Source organism: Cupressus sempervirens, chromosome 8 (genome assembly GCF_028749045.1).
Source record: "Cupressus sempervirens isolate cs-2001-9-10 chromosome 8, ASM2874904v1, whole genome shotgun sequence".
Taxonomy (NCBI): domain Eukaryota; kingdom Viridiplantae; phylum Streptophyta; class Pinopsida; order Cupressales; family Cupressaceae; genus Cupressus; species Cupressus sempervirens.
In genome coordinates this window covers 194,594,604-194,605,821 of record NC_143125.1, presented here as the reverse complement: position 1 = coordinate 194,605,821, position 11,218 = coordinate 194,594,604, and positions in this window count along the sequence as shown.

Here is an 11,218-nt window from a genome sequence, read left to right as displayed (position 1 = left end):
CAAAGCAGTACCAGTTAGCATTGATTGTCTTAATCCAAGACCACCAAATTGCTTTGGGCTACAAATAGCCTCCCATTTAATAAGACTCCATTTAGATGTAGATAAACTACCAGCCCACAAAAACTATCTAGCTAAAGCATCCAAGTCCCTAACAAAGCTCATCGATGCCACTTGAATCATACACCTATAGAGAGGAAGAGCCTAAACCACAGATTGGATCAACTAAATTTGACCCTCAAAGGATAGCCACATATGGGTCCAATGAGTGACTTTGGCACAAAATTTATCCATAATGACCTGCCAAGAATCCCTACACTATCTACCCACTAAAATAGGAATCCCAAGGTAGAGCAATGGAAGACTCCCAATTTGGAATCTGAGAATATGAGCAATTCTCCTTTGAATAGATAGCGGAGTGTTGAAGAAAAAGATTGAAGACTTGTCCTCATTAATTAGCTGACCTAAGGCAATAAGGTAGACATCCAACACCCGGTGTATGTTAGAAGCTTCTTCAATGGTAACCATACCCATCAAAGTCGTATCATCCATGAACTATAGGTGTGATTGAACTAGAAGGCCCCCTCCCCACTGCCAGCCCTAAATGAAGCCTCCTTCTACATTCCTCTTTATCAACTGACCCAAACCTTTAGCCAGAAGAATAAACAGGTACGGAGAGAGTGGGTCCTCTTGTCATAGACCTTGAGAGGCACCAAAAAGATCAAAATGCTCCCCATTAATCAAAACAGAGAAAGAGGTCGATGTCACACAACTCATAATCCAATAAATCCAAGCCTCCTCAAAACCAAAGGCACCCAAAACCTCTTGAAGGAATGACCAATGAACTCTGTCATAAGCCTTAGCCATATCCAACTTGATGAACATAGCATTGTCTTTAGAGGTGGCCATGGAATGAATAGTCTTAGTAGACACCACCACCCCATCCAAGATTTGGCGACCTGCCACAAAGCCACTTTGTTCTTTAGAAATAAGCTTTGGAAGCCACATTTTTAGCCTATCAGCAATCAACTTAGATATAATTTTATAAATAACATTGCAAAGAGAGATAGGGTGAAAGTGACTTAATCGATCAGCCCCTTCCCCCTTGGGAATGAGAGCAAGGAAGCTAGAGTTTAAGGCTCGAAGCATCTACTTATTCCTCTGGGATTCTTGAACAACTACTAGTAAATCTATCTTGATAATGTGCCAAAATTCCTAGAAGAACTCAATCGAAAAACCATCAAGACTAGGAGCTTTCCCTTTTTTCATCTAGAAAATAGTCATCTCTAGCTCCTCCAAAGAGATGGATCTCATAAGGTGCTCCTTTATTTCCAAAGAAACCAAAGAAGGAATACAAGAAAGGACCTGAGCCTCTTCAACAGATTCCCCCTCTGAATCCTCCCTAAATAAAGAAGCAAAATACCACACAGCTTCATTGGAGATATCCTAAAAAGAAGAAAGAACCTCCCCCTATCATTCACCAGAGTTGATATAGCATTACCATGTCATCTAGCCTTCACTGAATTGAAAAAGAATGCAGTATTCTTATCACCTTCCTATAGCCACTCAATCTGGGCTTTTTTTTTCCAAAAGGTTTCCTCCCTCAACTCCCATTCCTCCAAGGTTCTTAAGGCCCTAGCTTCCTTAGATAATAGATACTCAGACACCCCATCTTCCCTAATCATCCTAGTAATATCATTCAACTTGGCTTGAGCCACATTTTTCACATGGAAAATATTGCCTAAACATTGTTGATTCCACAATTTGAGCTAATATTTAACAAATTGGAGGAGTTTAGCAAAAATATACATTGTTGTACTGTAGGCTGGTCTACCAATCTTCCACCACTTAGCCACACATCCATAAAGGTCTGGGTGTTAGATTATGGTGACTGATTAGGAAAGTACTATACATACTTCAAAAAAAAATTTGGGCCGTGGCCAACATGGTAGCCACATATTATGGCCGACATATGGCCAACATGTTGTAACCCTAAAATGAATAAAATACTTGTATAAAAGGGTTCAGGGTTAGGTATTTTTTATTATGTTGTGATGTGAAATTGGTTCTTGCGGCAGTATTGAGCTGTAAGGGATTACAGATTGTAATCAGGTTGTAATCACTGGATTGTAATAAGATCGAACTTGCTGTTTGGTGGACGTAGCCTAGGGATTGGGTGAACCACATTAAATCTTGGTTCCTTGTGTTCATTTCTGCGTGATCTATTATTTTTTTAGTTATTGGTTATATTTGCATGTAGTTTTTTATTTCTATCTATGGTTTATCCTAACAAGTGGTATCAAAGCGAGATTGTCTTTCAGTTATCCTCTACAAGAAAGTCTCATGGTTAAGTGGGAGTCTTACAGTTAAGTGGGAGTGATGGCAGATGAGGGTAAGCTGAGGGTTGATAGGTTTAATGGGCAGAACTTCCACTTATGGAAGATGCAAATGGAAGACTATCTATATCAGAAGGATTTATGGAAGCCGTTGGAAGGCAAAGCCAAGAATCAGGGAACTATGTCAAAGGCTGAATGGGATCTTTTGGATAGAAAGGCACTCGGAAGCATTCGATTATGCTTGGAACCATCGGTGGCATTTAATATTAAAAAAGCAAAGACGATAGAAGATTTGATGAAAACCCTCGCAACACTATATGAAAAGCCCTCTGCTTCAAACAAGGTATTTCTCATGAAGTGTTTATTTAATATGAAAATGGCAGAAGGTGGATTTGTTGCAGATCATTTAAATGAGTTTAATACTATTACTAGTCAGTTATCTTCTATGGGTATCAATTTTGATGAAGAAATAGGGCTCTCTTGATTTTGTGTTCTTTGCCTGAATGCTAGAATGGCTTGGTAATGGTGGTGAGTAATTATGTTCCTAGATCTAGTACCCTAAAATATGATGATGTGATCAGTGTTATTTTAAGTGAGGAAACTCGTAGAAAATCCTCAGGTGGATCTACATCAGGAAGTGCTTTGAATGCACAAAGTAGGGGTAGAATAGCTGAGAGAGGAAATAACTCTGGAAATCGTGGGAAATCAAGAGGAAAGTCAAAGGGGAGGTCTCAATCGAGAGGACCAAATGATTGCCAGTACTGTGCGAAAACAGGACACAAAAAGAAAGATTGCTAGAATCGAAAGAAAAATGAAGGAAATAAATTAGATGGAGACAAGGAGGCAAATGTGTAAGTAACAAATTCGAAGAGGATGCTTTGCTTCTAGCTTTAGAGAGTGTTGATGACTCATGGGTTTTAGATTCTTGTGCTTCATTTCATGCTACACCTTATAGAGGTTATTTCATTGATTATGTCCAAGGGGATTTTGGGCTTGTTTATTTGGGGGATAATGAACCCTGTCAGATTGTTGGAAAGGGAAAAATTAAGATTAAGTTGTAGAATGGGAATCATTGGCTACTACATGAGGTAAGACATGTTCCAAGGCTGAGTAGAAATTTAATTTCAGCCGGGCAACTCGGTGATGAGGGTTGTGTAGTTACTTTTAATGATAAAAATTGGAAGGTTTCAAAAGATTCCCTTGTAGTAGCAAAAGGTGTGAAAGTAGGCCCCTTATATCTTTGTATAGGTCATATTGTTCCTTCTAGTTTGATTGTTTCAGAGAAAAATGAATGTTCAAGAACAATTGTTGTAGTTGAGCAGGGAGAACAAATAGTTGTTGTTGATTCTGATATAGCGTTGTAGCACAATAGACTTGGGCACATGAGTGAGAAAGGGATGAAAGTACTTCATTCAAAGAAAGTTTTACCAGGTCTAAAATGTGTGAATATGGATTTTTGTGAAAGTTGTGTGTATGGAAAACAAAAGAGAGTGAGTTTTGTAAAGACAGGGAAGGAAAACAAAAAGGAGAAATTAGAGCTTGTGCATACAGATGTATGGGGACCAGCTCAGGTATCTTCCCTTGGTGGCTCTCATTATTATGTTACATTTATTGATGACACAACTAAAAAAGTATGGGTTTATTTCCTTAGACAAAAATTTGATGTATTTCAAACTTTTAAGAAATGGAAATGCTTGGTTGAAAATGAGATTGGTAAGGAATTAAAATGTCTCAGATCTGATAATGGTGGTGAGTATTGCAGTCATGAATTTGAAGATTATTGCTCCACTAATGGTATTCGTAGATAGAAAACTATTCCAAGGACTCCACAAGAAAATGGAGTGGTTGAACACATGAACAAGACTATAATGGAGTGTGCAAGGAGCATGAGGTTGCATGCTAGGTTGCCCTTACACATGTGGGTAGAGGCTATCAATACTACAGTATATTTGATTAATAGAGGTCCCTCTACTCCTTTGGGTTGTGGTATTCTAGAGGAAGCATGGACTGGTAAGAAGGTGAGTTATTCTTTTCTCAAGACCTTTGGTTGTGAAGCTTTTGCTCATATAGACTCTAAAAATAGAACCAAGCTAGAAGCTAAATCAAAGAAATGTGTCTTTGTTGGATATGGAATTAATGAATTTGGTTATAGGCTTTGGGATTTTGAAAATCTTAAAATTGTTAGAAGTCGGGATGTCATATTCAATGAGAAAGTGTTGTACAAAGATCTGTTGCAGCAACATGAGAAGAAAGAAGATGATTATGTAGTGTTGGATGATACTCCAAAAGCTAATGTTTTAGCATTTCTTCATGATGTGCAACAACTGCAACAATAAATACCACACACACCAGTAAATGTTAGATGGTCAACGAGGCAAATTAGACCTCCACAAAGGTTTTCTCCCTCTTTGTATTCTATTTTATTTACTGATGCTGGTGAACCTGAAAGTTATGATGAAGCTGTGTAGGTGGATACTAAGATTCAGTAGGAGTCTACAATGAAAGATGAAATGGAGTCTTTGCTGAAAAATAAGACATGGGATTTGTGCAAGTTGCCTATAGGTAAAAAGGCTTTATAGAATAAGTGGGTTTACAGGTTGAAAGAAGAGGAAGGGGGTAAGAAAAGATTTAAGGCTAGGTTAGTTGTAAAAGGATTTGCATAGAAAAAGGGAATTGATTTTGATGAGATATTTTCTACTGTTGTTAAAATGACTTCTATCCATACTGTTTTAAGTCTTGTGGCTACTAAAGATTTGCATTTACAGCAGTTGGATGTTAAAACAACCTTTCTTCATGGTGATTTGGATGAAGAAATATATATGGCTCCGCCACAGGGTTTTGAGGTCAAAGGTAAGGAGAACTTAGTGTGCAAATTGAAGAAAAGTTTATATGGCTTGAAGCAAGCACCTTGGCAATGGTATCTGAAATTTGATAGGTTTATGCATGAGCATGGCTATAACAGGTGTCATTCAGATTACTATGTTTATTTTAAGAGGTTGGATGATGATAGCTACATTATTTTATGTTTATATGTTGATGATATGCTTGTAGCTGGGTCTAACATGGATCATATTAAGGGACTAAAACGCCAGTTAGCACATACATTTGCTATGAAGGATTTGGGGGCAGCAAAACAAATCCTTGGTATGAAGATTTGCAGAGATAGGAAGAACAAAACCTTGATGCTATCTCAGGCTGATTATGTTGAGAAGGTGTTGCAACATTTCTCTATGGAGAATGCTAAAGCTGTCCGCACACCTTTACCTGGTCATTTGAAATTAACTAAGGAGATGTGTCCCAAGACATAGGAAGAGGAGGATAAGATGTCCAAGGTACCCTATGCTTCAGCTATAGGAAGCTTGATGTATGCTATGGTATGCACTAGGCTAGATATTGCACATGCAGTGGGAGTCGTTAGCAGGTATATGAGTCATCCAGGATTTGAGCATTGGAATGTTGTTAAGTGGATTCTCTGATATTTGAGAGGAACATCCAATAAGTGTTTACACTTTGGGGGTTCTACTACTGATTTATAGGGCTATGTTGACTTAGATTTGGCAGGGGATATTGATACCAGGCGGAGTACTATAGGTTATGTCTTTATTGTTGGTGGGGCAGCTATGAGCTGGGTTTCTAGGTTACAAAAGATTAATGCTCTATCCACTATAGAGGCAGCCAAGGAGATGATATGGCTTTAGTTCTTCTTGAAAGAATTGGGACATCCTCAGAAGGATAATTATTTGTTCATAGATAGTCAGAGTGCCATTCATCTTGCTAAGAATTCAACTCTGCATTCTAAGACCAAACACATACAGTTGTGGTACCATTTAATTTGATAAGTTTTGGAGGATGGACAGTTAAAGCTAGAGAAGATACCTACCAATGACAATCCAGTAGATATGTTGACAAAGGTTGTAACAAGGGAGAAGCTGAACTCCTTATTAGCTTCGGTTGGTCTTTTAGACTGACCATGAATAAAAGAACAACAGAGTCCAAGGTGGTTTGATCCAGTGGGAGCCCCATGTGGTAGTGGTATTGGTACAGGATCATTCTCCAAGTGGGAGATTGTTATTTCGTGTGGAGCCTGATCAGTCCCCAAGTGGGAGATTGTTAAATTATGGTGACTAATCAGGAAAGTACTGTACATACTCCCAAAAAAAAATTTGGCCGTGGCCGACATGGTAGCTGACATATTATGGCCAACATATGGCCAACATGTTGTAACCCTAAAATGAATAAAATACTTGTATAAAAGGGTTTGGGGTTAGGTATTTTTTATTATGTTGTGATGCTAAATTGGTTCTTGCAGTAGTATTGAGCTGTAAGGGATTACAGATTGTAATCAGGTTGTAATCACTGGATTGTAATAAGATCGGACTTGTTGTTTGGTGGATGTAGCCTAGGGATTGGGTGAACCATGTTAAATCTTGGTGCCTTGTGTTCATTTCTGTGTGATCTATTATTTTTTCAGTTATTGGTTATATTTGCATTTAGTTTTTTATTTCTGTCTGTGGTTTATCCTAACACTGGGTCCCTCAACCACATGAGATGGAATTTGAAAGGTGGCTTCTAAGGCAACCAGGTAGAAGAAATAACTAGCTTAATGGGCCAATGATCTGAACCTCACCAATCCAATATTTTAGAATTAGAAGACCACAATCCACCCACCCAAAAACATGAAACCATAAACTGGTCAAGATGTTCAGCAACACAACTATCTCCTACCCTTCTATTATTCCAAGTGAATTGACCATTGCTTGGCTTAAAATCCACTAGATTGAGTGCCAACATATTACCCCAGAATAACATAGAACAGGGCTCAAGTCTAGCATTGCCCCCCCATTTTTTAGATAAATCAAGGATAGCATTAAAATCTCCCGTCATAATCCATGGTAAGTAAGGAAATCAACTACAAACAAAATTAATATTATTCCATGCAAGAAGTTTACCTTGGAACTCAATAGGAGCATAGACATTGGTAAACAGAACAGATTCCCCCAAATCAGGGCACGAAGAGACCATGGATAAGGAGGATCTAAAAGATATCCACCGCAAAGGATGAATCTTTCATGCGTTCCAGAGACATGCCATGCCCCTTGAAGAGCCCTACGCTCCAATGCAGTGACATTGACCGCCCTTCCATAATTTAGGTGCCAGGCTCATCATGCATTCAACAGAAACCTTGCTCTCCTGAAGAAAAAGAACATCAAGAGAGTGACTTCTAACCAATTCCCGAACAACTTTTTGTCTAGGGCTACTATTCAAGCCCCTAACATTCCATGAAATAAAGATCATTTTGGGGGGGTCAAAAAATGAGAATCCAGGGTCTTAACAGATCTTGACTCCACCAGAGTCTCCCTTACCATCTTGATCTTCTCTAAGTCCTTCTTATGTCCACTCTTACCACTTTTCTCTGAAACCCCCTTCTTGTCATCCTTCTGAATGATACCCAAATGGGAAGAGGACTTACCATGCTTGTCCATATCTAAAATAAATGTCCTTGTAGGAAGAATAGAGCCCTCTTCTCCCTATCCCAATTCATCATTTGACTCTAGAGTCAATTGAGCACCTGTCTACCCATCAGTGACCATAGGCATACCAGAATCCACTTGTAGAGCGAGAAGAAGAATGGAAGTGGCAATCACGAAGCTTGGATCTACCACTAATTGATCTACACTAGTAAAATCTATAATGACTTCTTGCTGACCCAGTTCATCCACGACCTCAAACCTATTAAAAGTATCTCCCTCTTGTCTTTCCATTAGAGTCCTCTTCTGACCTCTTCTTCGGTTACAAGCCTTAACCTGAAATAAACCCTCAACATCCATACCATCACCAAAAATGGGCTTCTTCCCTTTATCAATACCAGGGGTGTTTTGAGGAGGAGGTGAAGGTTGTTGCTCCCCTGTTTTGGCCTTTGGGAATCTTCTCATCAAGTGACCATATTCATGACAAAGGAGACATCAAAAGGGGAGGGTTTCCTAATCCAGTTGCTGCACCCAAGAATGTGACCATGCACACATTTCCACCACATCTGGCAAAGGTTTACTCAAATCAAGTTCCACACAAATTCGAGCAAAAATCATTACTTTCTTACCAAGGGTTTGTGTTGAAGGAACCACTGGCCTCCCAAGCATCGAGGCAAGCATATGAAGGACATCCTCCTGACAACATTCTATTGGAAATCTAGGTAAACGTACCCACACTGGAACTTGATTTGGAAGCTCCTCAGAGGGATTAAATCCTGCATGCCATGGCTTAACAAAAAGCCCAACTTGGTTGTAAAAATAGGGTCGTCCCTCAAAAACCCTATTACGATCCGCCATGCATGTGAATGTAACCATGAAAAAGTTATTTGCAAGCAGCATGACCTCTATTTCACCCTCTGGTTCCCAAGTTCTCCAAGCCCAATTCTCCAAAAATTGCAAGGAAACTCTTAATCCCAAAACTTTGCAATATAACGAGTGCTTAAAGTAATATTCAACATCTTCGGCAATCATTTCAAAAGGGATTACCATTTTTGGTCTTTCTTTACATCTCTCAAGGCAATTGTTGATCTTCAAGATCCAAGATCCACCAAGCAAACTCGAATCTATAGCTCCTAAAATCTAAGAAAAGAGAGCCTTATCGAACACCCTCACCCCTTGTTCTATCGGACACACTTCCTCTGCATCAAGAAAATCTAAATCGAGTGTAGCCTTAGAAGGCTCACCCTGAGGCATTGTTGGGCACCAGACTGGACTATCCACAGCAGGGAACACCATCCAAGCACCTCCACTAAAGAGTGAACACACAGAAACCTTAGAAAAGGTGGCCAAAAAAAAGAATAGACCCACATCCACCAATAGTTGCAGCAAGTATTCTTCACCCCTACACAACTAGACACTTCCCCCTACCCACACAAGCTTAGAAATGATAGAAGTGAGCTAGGGCACGGTTTCCTTAGCTCGGTGTCAAGATGCAAACCTCTGCCATCACCGCACTAGACCTCATTCAAAGCATTCCACATATGCATAATTGTATTAACTATATAAATGTATGTTGATTTTAAATTACCCTAAAATGAATGATACTATTCTTCCTAGGAGACAATATTTTTTGAGACCTTTAGACATTGGCATCCCTCATATGGTATGCACTTTGAATTACACTTAAAATATTGTACATTGGAACTTGAATTTAATAACATGTTCTCATATATTATTTTTTTGCACAATTTTGTAGGGATTATCATTAGTTATGTATAGTTAGATGCTTCTATAGGTCTTGATCCATCCACTAGTGAGGCACAACCTCAAATACCTATGGTATGAACTTTGAAAGAAAAATACTTTTAAATATTTTTATGTACACATTTTTATTAACTTATCTTGAACTTCTATTCATTTATAATAATGTATGTTGATTTTACAAATAGGGGATGGATTGTACTATTCCATCTAGGCCTCGGTATAGTCTATTTTTGAGTCCTTTATCTTTTAGCCATTTTAGACATGGCAATGCTTCTAGTAGCAAGGCTCGGCCTCAAATACATATTCTATGTACTTTTTCAAGATTTTTTTGTTTCATATGTATTCTTACTAACTTATATCTACAACTCTGATTCATCATTGTATTTTGTAATTGTAGGTCATTGGAGTATGTGATCATCATCGTACAAGCATATCTCTAGACTCATATGTGACACTGGCTAGTAGTCAAGTATGACACGTATTTTTTTATTTTCAAAAAATTGTTTTGTAAATTATATACTTCTTAATTTACATACTTTGTAAAATTAATGTATATATAGTTTTGAATCAAGGTTTATGTATCCATGATTTTAGGAGGATGTTGCCATGAGTATTGGTGGGAATATAGGACAAAGCCAAATGGAGGTACATACATAATCTTTTGAGGTGAGTATTGTTAAATACATAGTTCATTATGATATTTATCAAATTTTTAAAATTTCTTCTTGTTAGGTATGAACATAGCCAAGTGCTAGCTACAACGACATGCCCACTTGGATACTCAAAACCATCATCATCTACTTAATGACATATCAATTTTTTTTAGGTTCCACACATCTAGCTAGCCAATACTCAGTTTGTTCATCATTATCATCAGGTGCAATAACAACATAAGCATGTCCTACAAGATAAGTTAAAGTTAATAAATAATAATGACATGTACATGTAAATAAATAATATAAATTTAAGCTTGATCACAACATAATTTAATTAAAATGTGCATACCAGGTTGTATGAGGTCTAAAATATGACCTAGTCCTCTAATGCAAATGTAATATGTGGGCCTTCATTTACTATATCATTTTAAATATGTGTGTTAGTAACTACTAATGGTTTTTGTTGGCAATCTTCAACCCATTTTGTATTCTCACATTCTTCCCATTCATCTGCAAGACAAAACTGATAAAAACAAGAAAGCTCCCTAGTCCATATAGTCCAAGATTTAGAACCTAAACTCCTAAAAAAATTCAATTTAGCTAACCCACTAATTTTATCACAATCATATCTTGAAACTTAATATTCTTCTCTTCAACTAGGTAGAAGAAATGTCTGATTGTAGAGTTATGACTTGATCCAATGTATAAATATGTGTGACACCATTCCACAATGTCATATGCATTTTTGAATTTGGCTTTTTCCTCAAATTTTAATTACTCTCTACAAAGGGCTTTCTTCACCTATGCACTAGTACAATCATGTTCTCCTTTACCATGTGCAACCTAAAGAAAACTCCACATATGTTAGATATTAGTTTGCCTATGTATCCTACTCAACCAATAGAACATTCTAGAGTTTTTGAATTTTCATGCATAATTATTTGACCACATTAGATGTTGTGTCATTTGAATTTGTATCTCTCTTAAATTATCATTA